General features: G+C 45.7%; 1 long non-coding RNA gene across 1 annotated transcript; it reads right to left on the bottom strand.

Annotated features, from left to right (window-relative positions):
• Nucleotides 1–10,525: 10,525 nt before the first annotated feature.
• LOC133803637 (uncharacterized) lies at nt 10,526–12,998 on the bottom strand. The gene is made up of 2 exons (XR_009878076.1): nt 12,911–12,998; nt 10,526–11,166 (listed from the first exon to the last, which is right to left on the bottom strand). It is a non-coding gene; the product is annotated as an uncharacterized LOC133803637 (long non-coding RNA).

Raw genomic sequence — 12,998 nt, 5'->3', positions numbered from 1 at the left:
GGACGATACTAGAAGCTCAACTCCACATCCTCAAAACCCAAATCCAGGGTATCTGACTGCCATCAAAATGGAGAATACCCAATTGAGAAGCCAACTTGCCTAGGCTAACAGGCGAATAAATGAGATAATCGCTTGGTTACCTCCTCTTGCAACTGACGAGAATGTCGGAAGGAGACAAAGTGGGTCCCACCGACTTCAATCCCACAGGAATAACAACCCCAACATGAGTCGTTCTCTCTGAACAACAACCTTGAACTCCGTGCCATCTGAATAGACTCCTAGAAACAACCAACCTGCCAACAATCGCAGGAATGAACAGATGGCTCAAGCCCCTAGGAATCAACCTAGTTAGGTGGGGGCCAGCAGAGACTGTTAGGAATACATTTTATAGGATTATACAATATTTTCACGTATGTTTCATATATTAAACAAATTAACATATAAAACATCTGAGAAACACGTTTTTAATGAATTTTATAAAGCAAATCAAATAACAGAGTTTAAGAATCTTACTTTTACGTAGCGAATATTAAGACTCATTCCTTCACTCTCTCTAACCCTTGTTCCTTTCTGTCGTAGAGTAATAACAAGAAAGTGAGCTGGATCTTCAAACTACACAGTCTTCCACAATTTACTTTGATCATCTAGACTAGAGAGGGAAATTCTCAACACATGAGAGATAAACATATGGAGAAGAAGAGAGAGTATGTTGGGCGGCCAAATTAGGTCTTATGTGTCTAGTTTTTTTTCCAGAGAATAAAGTGTTGGGGTTTTATGCCCTAATTAAAACCTAAATTCTTTGTAATCTCATTTTATTATCAATAAAAGAATAGAAATCATTTTTTGACTTGGTCAATCACTTTGCTCACATGTTTTATTTTCATGATTATTTAAATAATATAAACTTCTATTAAATCCCGAGCATATAGCTAATCTTATTTATAGTGACATAATCACAATGGAATATAAATATGATTATATGTTCAAAATAAGTTAGTCCTAGGATTAGTCATTGCACATGACTTGCCAATCTACGATATGATCTACTTACACATTATAGTGTTATATTCTTTCCATAATATTAGCAAAGTAGATAAGATTGGATGTATTTGTTACATCAGACTGGATCAATATTGACAGTTGATAAGATAAGTAAACATACCATTATTATCTATTCTAGTCATATCATATAGTTGACCATAGGTCAATTCAATCTCAATTCTGAGTGGTTAGTATTCTAACTGATTGTATTATTTGAGTTCTTTGACTTGTTCGTCACCAGCTTACCCTACGGACTAGCCAATACTTACGTCTTGGGAACTCGATAGTATAATTGAGTGGGAGTGACAATTTTGGTTGTAACGATGGATAATTAATAGCGTATCTATATTTGTTATAAATCGTTCTATGAATTCAAGAGTGCAATTCCGAGTCTATAGTGGAGTCACGAGGAATTAATAAGTTAGTAAATTTATTTGTTGGATTTATGATAACTTATTGGAGCTTGATTTCATAGGCCCATGGTCCCCATTGTACCTTGGATAAAATCATCTAGATAGTCTCAATTAATTGATTTAATTATCAATTAGCATTATCAAAGTTGACTAGGTCAATTTTGGATAGTTTCACAGAGTTATGTAATTTTGAGAAGAAAAGAGAAATCATGGAAGATTTATTAATTAAGATAAATTGGTATCTAAATTAATAAATAAGTTTAAATCAAAGTTCAAATTATAAATAATTAATTTGATAAAGGAGGGAAAGCTAGAACCGCGAACTGAAGTTTGTATGTTTGTTGGCTATCCTAAAGGTACTCGGGATGGACTTTTCTATAGTCATTCAGAAAAGAAAGTGTTTACTTCTACAAATGCTACTTTTTTGGAAAATGACTATGTCCAGAACTTTAAACCCCACAGCAAAGTAGTTTTAGAGGATATGGTTAAAAAATTGACTCCAACCAATGTTCCATCGTCATCAACGCAAGTTGATGATGAAATTCCCACTCTTTATGTCCAACTGACGTAAGTCGATTTAAATTAAGAAAGTACCACTGTTCTTGAGCAAACATTCACGGAGCCTCGTCGTAGTGGAAGGGTTTCTAGGAACCCAGTTTGCTATGGTTTGGATGGTGAAACCAATATGGTTGTTGGTGACACTAGTGATGATGATCCGTTGTCTTTCAAACAGGCAATGGCTAGCCCTGAAAAGGAACTATGGCTCGAAGCCATGAAACATGAAATGGAGTCCATGTACTTAAATTCTATCTGGGATCTTGTGGAAGCACCTAGTGACTTTAAGGGCATTGGGTGCAAGTGGATCTACAAGAAGAAACTAGGTGTTGATGGAAATATCGAGACTTATAAAGATCGATTAGTGGCAAAGGGTTATGTTGACGGTGAGAACTCGTCAACGAAGTTAAGTTGGAAAAATTATCGAATTGAAATTGCTAATTCGAAAGCTATGAAAACTTGAACAATGACTCAAGAACAATGGAATAACAACAATGGAGAATTCAGTATCTCATTCACACTAATGTCTCTGCTACAGTAAAATTTCCAACCCCCCTTCAGGTGGCCTTGGAATTCAATTTATAGTAGGCTCTAATGGCCTTAGGTACATAGTGGTCCAGGGGACCAAGAGGTACAAACGTACTGTACTAGGGAAGTGGCTTCAGAGGTTGTGGCTGTACATCCCGTACAGGAGCAGGTGTCAGGAGGATGTCTCCACTGCTTGTCTGTACCCCTTCCTGAGGCGTGGTAGCAGGCGTGTTGGCGCAGGAGGTAGTGGTGTCGGCTCTGACCTATGGCCGTAGACGTACGGACCACGATCCTCACTGGTACTGGCATCCGTACCTGGTACCTGGTCGTACAAACATGTCTCCTTTGACTCACACTAAGCATAGGGACTTTGAAGTGTGAAAAAGGGGATCTTCGGTGTCCGTATTGGCCGTGGCGTTGAATAGGGGTCTTGGGCCCATACACGTTAAGTCACGGGGCGTCGGCCTCCTGAGAAGATAATGGGCTGATGGACCTCCCGGGGCGTGCGTGCGTGGGACCTTGCACGGCCTCGCGCATGGGGCGCCGTAGACGGCCCCGTGGCCCCTATTGGCCTTTCGCATGGGACGCCGTAGACGGCCTCGCGACCCCCTCTTGGCCTCGCGCATGGGGCGCCGTAGACGGCCTCGCGGCCCCTCATGGCCTCGCGCATGGGACACCTTAGACGGCCTCGCGACCCCCTCATGGCCTTGCGCATGGGGCGCCTTAGACGGCCTCGCGACCCCCTCTTGGCCTCGCGCATGGGGCGCCGTAGACGGCCTCGCGGCCCCTCATGGCCTCGCGCATGGGACGCCTTAGACGGCCTCGCAACCCCCTTATGGCCTCGCGCATGGGGCGCCGTAGACGGCCTCGCGGCCCCTCATGGCCTCGCGCATGGGACGCCTTAGACGACCTCGCGACCCCCTTATGGCCTCGCGCATGGGGCGCCTTAGACGGCCTCGCGACCCCCTCTTGGCCTCGCGCACGGGGCGCCTTAAACGGCCTCGCGACCCCCTCTTGGCCTCGCGCATGGGACGCCGTAGACGGCCTCGCGACCCCCTCTTGGCCTCGCGCATGGGACGCCGTAGACGGCCTCGCGACTCCCCCCTTGGCCTCGCGCATGGGACGCCTTAGACGGCCTCGCGATCCCCTCATGGCCTCGCGCATGGGGCGCCTTAGACGGCCTCGCGACCCCCTCCTGGCCTCGCGCATGGGGCGCCGTAGACGGCCTCGCGGCCCCTCATGGCCCCGCGCATGGGACGCCTTAGACGGCGTCGCGACCCCCTCATGGCCTCGCGCATGGGGCGCCTTAGACGGCCTCGCGACCCCCTCTTGGCCTCGCGCATGGGGCGCCGTAGATGGCCTCGCGGCCCCTCATGGCCCCGCGCATGGGACGCCTTAGACGGCGTCGCGACCCCCTCATGGCCTCGTGCATGGGGCGCCTTAGACGGCCTCGCGACCCCCTCTTGGCCTCGCGCATGGGGCGCCGTAGACGGCCTCGCGGCCCCTCATGGCCTCGCGCATGGGACGCCTTAGACGGCCTTATATTTTCTCTTGATGAGATTATGAGCATCAACACTTGCCCCCCCTAGTCTAGGAGAGGGCCTTTAGGTGCTCTTGTAGACTATTCATCTTGGTTCCTATAAATAGGCCGTCATGCATGGCTTAATATTTTACATCTTACCTCCTTGGCTTAGTGGTAGTTAGACCCTTGCTCCTCCCAAAAGGTAAAGGGTTCAACCCCCCACAACTACACTTTCTCTACAATTTCATCACTTTTCCATTTTTCCATCATCATCATTCATTTTTTTTTTTTTTTTTTTTTAATTTTTTAATTTTTATTTTTTTTTAGCTAATTTCTTGGTGTGTACATTTTTGGGCTAACACACTTTTCTGATTAACTCTTGCAGACGCGCATTTTCAACGTTTTGGTGCTTTTCGCCTCCCAACCTTCCTTGGACTCCGACTTCGTTCTTTCAATTGCTTGAGGTATATTTTCTTTTCTTCTCCTGTTTATTTACTTATTTTATCGGATTCAGACCAACAACACTTGGGATGGGGTACGTTAGCCTGAGCTTGTTTTGACCACACGCGCGCCCCTCCTATTTCTTTTTATACATGTACCTTGTAGTAGTCCATTTAGGGCGTTTGCACCTAGGGGTATTAAGCCTGTTCCTTTGTGTTTTTTAGTCTTCCCCTTGTTTAAACGTGACCCCCTTTTTGCTGTTGGGACGCGGTTTCATGGCCAGTGAGGGCCCGTCCGACATACCCTCGAGGGCTGAGTTTATCGACCTGTCTTCAGATCCTGAGTCCCCTGAGGGCAGCCCTTACCAGGACTATGAGTCTTTGAGGCAGGCCCGCATTCGCCACCTCGAGTGCATGGCTGATCTTAGGCATAAAATTTGGGTGGTAGAGAGCGAAATTGACTTGGTGTCGAGGGGAGACGGAGGACCTTCACCCCCGGGCCTTAGCGACCATATAGCGCGTCTTAGGACGGCTCTTTTAGAATTGCGGTGGGAGTTAGAGTTTATGGAGGGACACATTCCGCCAGAACCTCCCACTCCCCCTTCGCCTGATGACGATCACGGGGCTATCAACTCCTCTCCTCAGCCCCTAGTCTCCGTTGATCCTGGCTTAGCGCTTCCGCCATCGCTCCCTCGATGGAAAACCCTTGCTAGGAAGAGAAAATGGAGGGTTAAGTGCTCTGCCTCTTCCTCACATGTTTCTTTTGATTTTGCAGATATGTCGAAGGTACGCAGACAGGTGTCCGTCCAGGAAGAAGACGACGCCCCCCTACTGGCGTCCAGCCTAGTGTCCCATATGTCTTCGAACAAACTGAAGACCATCGTGAGGCGCTACCGAACTCCTCCAGAATACGCCCTGCATGTTCCTCAGGAGACCTGCCGGGCCGACCGCCCTGAGAAGGGCTTTGTGGCTTTGAGTGAGCAGATTATGAAGGCGGGTGGCACCGTTCCTCTACACCCGTTCTTTGTGGCGGTTCTCAACTATTTTGATTTGGCCCCTCTCCAACTGTCGCCCAACAGTTGGTTGACTTTAAGTTGCCTCTTTCTTTGGTTCAAGAATAATGAGCAACGCGCCCCGACGGCGCAAGAGGTGCATTCCTTGTACAACCTTATTGGGGTGCACAATTCCAAGGGCTTCTATTACTTGCAGAAGGCCAATAGTGAGCTACCCTTGATAGATGGCTCAGTGTCTAACCCAGGGTCCTGGAAACAGGATTTTTTCTGGGTACAGGGGCCTCTTTCAGTTCGTGAAGGCTTTCGCGCTGAACCTAGTAAGTATCCAGTCTTTTTCTTTTTCTTATTAGAACTCACCATTTTGCACTCTCGCTTGTACTGATATTGGTGCGGTTCTTGCAGGGCAATTTGCTGATCCCTCGGTCATCGGGTCGGAAGCGGAGGCGATAAACAGACTCATTGCAGCAGACCCCGCCCTGAAGAAAGCAGCAGTCCTATTTACCATGACGAATCTCAATCGCCACCAATTGTCTCCGGTCTCTAACCCCAAGTTCCTATGGTCAATCACCGGGTCTAAGAAGGTTGTGGCTACGCCGGCTGGGCCATCATTGCACGAAGATGAGGCTGAGGTGGAGATGGAGGATGCCCCCCTGTCCCCCAGGGGACATCCTCCTCATGACTCCCATGACCAGGACACGGCCTTTCACCCTCTAGGCCCGCAGGCCGCGGCAGGATGCTACGCCTCTCCTGGTCGCGGTGGCGGCGATGCCTTCCCTCCAATTCATCATGATCTCGGCATACCGGCTGCTGATTTCGTCGGGCTCGCGGAGCTCCCTGCCGATGCACCAGAGTCTCAATTTTTCTCTTCTGCTGCGCCTCCTCCTGTCTCGGCGAGTGGGTCTTCTGTCCCAGTCCAACCAGATGCTCCTAGCGTGGGGGCAGAGGCTTGGGTGACCAGGATGGCCTCAGTTTATGGGCAGCGTTTCGTTCCAATAGCTGAGAGTCTCCCTGTCTCCGACTGGAGGGGCCTAGGGAACGTGACTCAATCAGACCTCGGGGAGATGCTAAGGCGTGCTGCGGCCTGGGTTAGGCTTTTCACTTTGCGTTGATTAGTATTATGCATAGATGCACCTGTGTTCTTCTTTTTGTTACTTATTGCTGATGCCATTGGTTTTCTTGTGCAGGTCTATATCGTGTCTCTTCGACATGCTGACTCAACTGGCATCCTTTCCGCATCTACCACTGAGAGGGACGGCCTCATAGTCCAGGTCCAGGAGCTCGAAAATGAGCTTAGCGCAACCAAGGTCCAATTGTCAAAAGCCCGGACTAAGTACACCAAGTCGGACTCGAAGAATGAGCAGCTGAAAGCTAAGATCAAGGTGCTGAAGGGCAAGGCTAAATGTTTGGAGCGCGAGCTCAAGGAGGCCAAGATCGCTGCATCCGGGTCGCATGAGATGGTTGTTCGACAGGGGACTGAAGTTGAGGCCCTCAGGACTGAACTACAGTCGGCTCAGGAGAAAGTCGCTTCCTTGGAGGCGGAGAAGGCTGTAATCGAGCGCAAGTCTATAGACCGGGCTCTTTACAATGTGTGGAAGCAGGATCCCAACTTCGACTTCTCCTCTTTTGGCGAGCAAGCTGTTGCCCGAGCGGCCTGGTGGAGTGCCCACTACAGGAGGCCTTGAACTAGTTTCGCTCTTTTTTTTGTTTTTTTTTTATTTTGTAACGTCATTACTAGTGCTACTTTTCTGTTAGTAACCCTTGTATTGTCTTGAGAACTCCTTTCTTTTTTATGTATGAATACATGTGATGTTGTTGTTTATTTCTTGTTCTACTGCATTTGAGGCCCTTTTATGCCTGTATGACGCGGTTTGGTTGGTTCCCTTCTTTTATTTGTCAGGCTGGAGGTCCTTTGGATCCCATGTGAGAGGGTTCACTGGGACCTCTTTTGGTGCCTCTTGGCGGTTTTTGTAAGGATATTTTGACCTCTTGGGTCTTAGCTATCCTTTTGGGTTTTTCTTGCGCGCGCTTATTATTTCTTTGCGAGAGGCGTCCCTCTCGTCCTTTTGCATAGTACTATTTCGGCAAGGGTCTCTTTTGGGACCCTTTTTGGCTGGGCGGCTTGGTGGCCGCTCCAGACTTATTAGTGTTGTCACTATATATATATTTTTCTTTCGTAAGGCCTTTTGGCCTCCTTGATGTTCACGAGGGTAGCTAATCCTCGTAAACTCAGGGGAGGCCTTGCAAGGTCTTTTTACTACTTTCTATGTTTAGGAACTTCGTCTAGGGCTCCGATATAAGGGGTCCTTCTAGGAACTCCCATTGAACGGTCCTTTTTAGGGCTACGGTCCTTCTCGGGTCCTCCTGATGCATAGGGGGTCGTTTTTAGGCTACTCCTAATCGAGGGCCCTTTTCAAGATCCCTTCTCAGAGGGTCTTTTTTAGGAGCCTCTTTTTTAGGAGGGCGAGGGGTCCCTTCCAAGACCCTCCGTTAGAGGGTCCTTTTCAGGCCTCCCTTGCTAGTTGTGTTATCGCCCCCTGTCCTGCCCCCCAAGTGTTTGGTGAAATTTATTTCGGCGGACACTTTGGCTGATGCCCTGGTATTGAAGAAAAAATAACACACGAAGAGGCTGACAGTTTTACTTATAATACGTGGTTTCATTCATTATATTCATAACATAATGGTTTCATACACGTAGTTGCAACGGTACATAGGTGATTTTCACATAAAGCAAAATAAAATGGCTCACGCCTACTTAGGAGGTTATCTAGGTAACCTCTTTGATTTCTTCCTACCATATCAAGGCAGCGTGCCACACTTGTGCTTTTATCCGTGGGCACGGGCGTCTTACTGGTAGTACTTCCTCAGGTGTTCCGCGTTCCATGCCCGGGGTACGATGGTGTCGTCCATGCGCGCCAGCTTGTAAGTGTTTGGGGGGATGCACTGAGCGACTTGGTAGGGTCCCTCCCAATTTGCCCCCAGCACTCCTGCACCTGGGTCTCGTGTGTTTGGGAGCACCTTCCTCAGCACCAGGTTGCCGACTCTGAAAGTTCTCTCTCGCACCCTCGAATTGTAGTACCTTGCGGCGCGTTGCTGGTATACGGCTACCCTCATCTGGGCTTTTTCTCTCTTTTCCTCCAGGAGGTCTAAGCTTTCGGTCAGGGCTGTGTGGTTGGCTTCGTCTTCATACGCCTGCACCCTGTGGGATATGACTCGCATTTCGACTGGGAGCACAGCCTCGCATCCATAGGCCAAGGAGAATGGGGACTCCCCAGTCGTCATGCGTGGGGTGGTTCTGTAAGCCCACAGCACATTTGGTAGCTCATCTGCCCAGGCTCCTTTCATCTTCTCCAGCTTTGTCTTTAGGTTCTTCTTTAGGACCCTGTTGATGGCCTCCACTTGCCCATTGGCCTGGGGGTGTACCACTGCGGAGAAGCTCCTCCTTATACTTCTTTTCTTACAATATTCATCGAAGGCTCCTCCTTCAAATTGGGTACCATTGTCGGAAATAATTTTGTAGGGTACCCCATATCGGCACACAATGAATTTGTTGACAAAAGAGGTGATGTGCTTAGCGGTTATTTTCACAAGGGGTTCCGCTTCTACCCACTTGGTGAAATAATCTACTGCCACCACCGCGTACTTTGCTCCACCTCTACCTGTAGGAAGAGCGCCGATTAGGTCTATCCCCCAGATGGCGAAGGGCCAGGGGCTGGGCATGCTGGTCAGTTCGCTCGGGGGTCTTCGAGAGTAATTGGAGTGCCTCTGGCACTTGTCACATTTCGTGGCAAAGTCCTGCGCATCTTTCTCTATGGAAGGCCAGTAGTATCCTTGTCTTACGGCCTTCCTAGCCGTGGAGGGTCCACTTTCGTGGTTGCCGCACTCTCCCTCATGGATCTCTTGTAACACCTTCAACGCTTCCTCTCCTTCTACACACCGCAGGAGAGGCATGGAGAATCCTCTTTTGTAAAGGACCCCATCTACCAAGGCGTACCTCGCGGCCTTGTACACCAACCTCCGAGATTCGTTTTTATCCGCAGGCAAGACTCCTTCCTCCAGGTACTTCTTGATTGGCTCGGTCCATGATTTCTTTGGGACGCTGATCATGTGCACATCTACGCCTCCGATGCTGGGCTTTGGCAAGTACTCCACGGGTATTGATTCCAAGACGTCACCATCCTTGGTGGATGCCAGCTTTGCAAGTGCATCGGCATGGGTGTTCTTTTCTCTGGGGATTTGCTCTATAGTATATGCCACCATTCGCCCCAAGTAGCCCTTCACCTTCTCTAAATATGCTGCCATCTTGGGCCCCCTTGCCTGGTACTCCCCCTTTATTTGGCATACTGTTGTGAATTTTCTAACGTTTAAAATATGCGCAAGTATACACAATCGACAACAAGTAATACAGTGATAATGTATCAAAGTTCGTCTCCACAGGGACTTTTCAACTAAAATAAAGTAAAATCAACCAAAAACAGTTTATAATACAGTAACCAAATCAAGAGAAAGGTTGTGTAATTAATTCTGGAATTAAATGTAAATAAGCAAATTTAATTAAGCTAAAGATCAGAGACCAAATGAAATAATTCTGTGCAAATTTCAGATACGAGAAAATAGATCTGGGTGGTTAATTCTCCTCTGTTCGTTCCAGTTGCTACAACAATGGCTCAGCAATGGGTCAGCAATTTATGTCACAGCTATCAGATTTCGCAAAACCCAGTAAGTTTTTCCCAAAACTTAATATCTATTGTTTATAACCTCTCTCAATACATTCCTGTATTAAAACCGACTATAAACAATCCATCAAACACCAAATCTTTAGGTTATGCAAGGCAGCAAAATAGTCCTATTCCACTACTAAAAATCACCTAAAACTAGGTAAGTTTCTTGCATCAATTGAATGGGTTCAGCTAGACTTCCCTTTTCCAAGTTAGATCTAACTTAATAAATGTTAAATATGGCCAGTAATTAACATTCAATTAACATTACAGCACATTCAATTGAACTATGACATAAACAAATTAACCATGCATTTTAGAAATTTAGTTCATACATAAGGGTTCATAACCACCCAAACCTCTAAAGATTAGTTCATGTTTAATAATAAAAATACAAAACCAGTAGCCATTAGCAAATCCATGGAGTTTGTTCACAAATTAGATAGAGAGAAAATACAATACAAAATGAAGAAGGGAGAAGAAGAAGTTAGAAGGAATTGCTGTGCTCAATCCCCCTCGTTGTCAGCTCGTGGTCCTCTTCCTCCTCTGTACTCTCTCTGTTTTTTTTTTCTTTTCTTCTGTTTTCTCTCAAAAATGGTCTAAGAAAATCAGCTGTCTCCAAGAATGGGGGCTGCTCCCTATTTCGGCTGGTACCCCCTTTCTTTAGGGTACTTTGCTTTACCCTAATAGGAAAGTCAATTCCCACCTTGTCCTCCACGTGCCACATCACCCAGCTGACTTAATTGTACAATACTCTTGCCATCTCAGCGCCACTTATGCCTCATTAAGTCCAGCTCGCAGTTGTCACGCTTCCTTCCTGGCTCTGCCCGATGCTACGGTGATGCTACAGCATTGAAGCAGCAACAAGCCCCTTTCAGAATTCGTTGCTCCCTTTTTGATTCCAAAGTTCCCTTTCACAGATTTTGCAAGCTTCCTTTCCTGATTAATACACACAGAAATTTACATAAAAACACTGAAAAATATTACAATACAAAACTTAACTCTACCCAGACTCACTACCTAGAATAACACACTAACACTGACAAAATTACATGAAAACATGACTCATTGCTCTTTTTAATTTTGAAAAGCAAGTTCAAAGATTATAAAAATAACTCTAAATTCTAGAGTTATCAACACCCCAAACTTGACCTATTGCTCGTCCTCGAGTAATGATAAAAACAGAAATAAATAAAAAAAAAAACACACACACAAAACCAAACATACACACAGACGCCATAAAACATGAGAGAGAGATCTAAATAATTCAATATGGCTTAGTGAACAAGTTGCTCTCAGAAAGGTGGAATGGAATGAAATGATGCAGTGTTTATGCCTTGACTTTATATGCTGTTTTTCTCAATTTCAGTACCCAGGATATCAGTAATACCTCCCTAAAGTCACCTAGCCAATAGTATGTACAAATGCTTCCCACCTACACCTTGAATTCCTCTAACAACTGCCCCTTGATCCTCAAAATTAACTATTGCTCCCATAAGTTGAATTAGTGCACTCCTCTCCACTAATGTAGTCTAATCTTATCCCCTCGATCAAAAGGACTTTATTAAGCTTGTAATGTAAGGCTTGGGTTAGGGTACGGTAAAGGATGTCATTTAACTAGCTCATAACCTAACCACCTCACTTGTCAAGAACCGAGCCTCCTTATTATGATTCATATCTCTCAAACTCACTTCCCCAACATTTCTTTTATACTCACAAAGACAAATTGCTCTAATGTACTTCTCTTGCTATTATTTCTGAACTTTTCTACTGTATTTTTGTTTTTTTTTTTTTTTTTTTATGACATATTTTTTTTTCTTTCTGTTTTTATTATTATTATTATTATTTTTTTTTATACAAGGAAATACTAAAGACAAGTAAAATAACCTGTATAACATATAGCAAGAGAATTGGTTTGATGGTATATATGTGTTTGTCTTGTGAGCTAATTCCCCCACCCCAAACTTACATCCCAACATTGTCCCCAATGTGGCTGATATTAAAATTGCGGATTAGCTCACCACAAAGCTTCACTCACCCCAAACTTAGTGTGAAGAAGTAATTCTTGACAAGTGAAAGCAACTAGGTTGGGAGGTGTGTGGAAAGTTCATGTTTAGGAGGGGATATGTAGCATGCAGGATCGAGATAAACAAAAAAAATAGGCTTATAGGCTCAAAGACGGGGTCACTAAGGGAACTTGTTATATAAGGGAGGCTAGAAAGGCTCAAGCGTCCAAAAAATGGCCTAGATCATTTCTAAAGGATAAGACTAGCTAGGATTTCGCCTCAAGGGGTGCACTAACCAATTCTAGATGCTTAAAATTTCACAAACAGCAGTCATTTGAAAAACTCAAAACAAGGTGGGATAACAAAAGTACATCACTATTGATTAGAGACTAAGAGGAAGCATCAATGATACCTAGCAAATCATCAAGCATAAACAACATATAAAATCCAGGCAGCAACACAAATGGAGTGAGCGAAAAAAATTCATCATCGAGCAGTACACTAAGCCAGACTAAATCATCAAATCTCTCAAAGACACATTTGACAACACACAAAAACAAAACCACAAAAACAATTACTGGACACTAGATAACTAACAACTAACAGACAGAACAAATATACAAAACACAGTACAGAAACTATAAAATAGATGATAGGAAAGGGAAACCCCCTGTTACTCGGAGTCCTCTTGTGATTGCTGCCCAGAATGCTAAATGAATGCTGTAACAACTGGGAAATGCCCCACCAATCGACCAATCAACCTTT

This window comes from Humulus lupulus, chromosome X, assembly GCF_963169125.1.
Source record: "Humulus lupulus chromosome X, drHumLupu1.1, whole genome shotgun sequence".
NCBI classification, from domain to species: domain Eukaryota; kingdom Viridiplantae; phylum Streptophyta; class Magnoliopsida; order Rosales; family Cannabaceae; genus Humulus; species Humulus lupulus.
The sequence above is the reverse complement of the archived record's forward strand: the minus strand, read 5'-3'. Positions and strand labels throughout refer to the sequence as shown.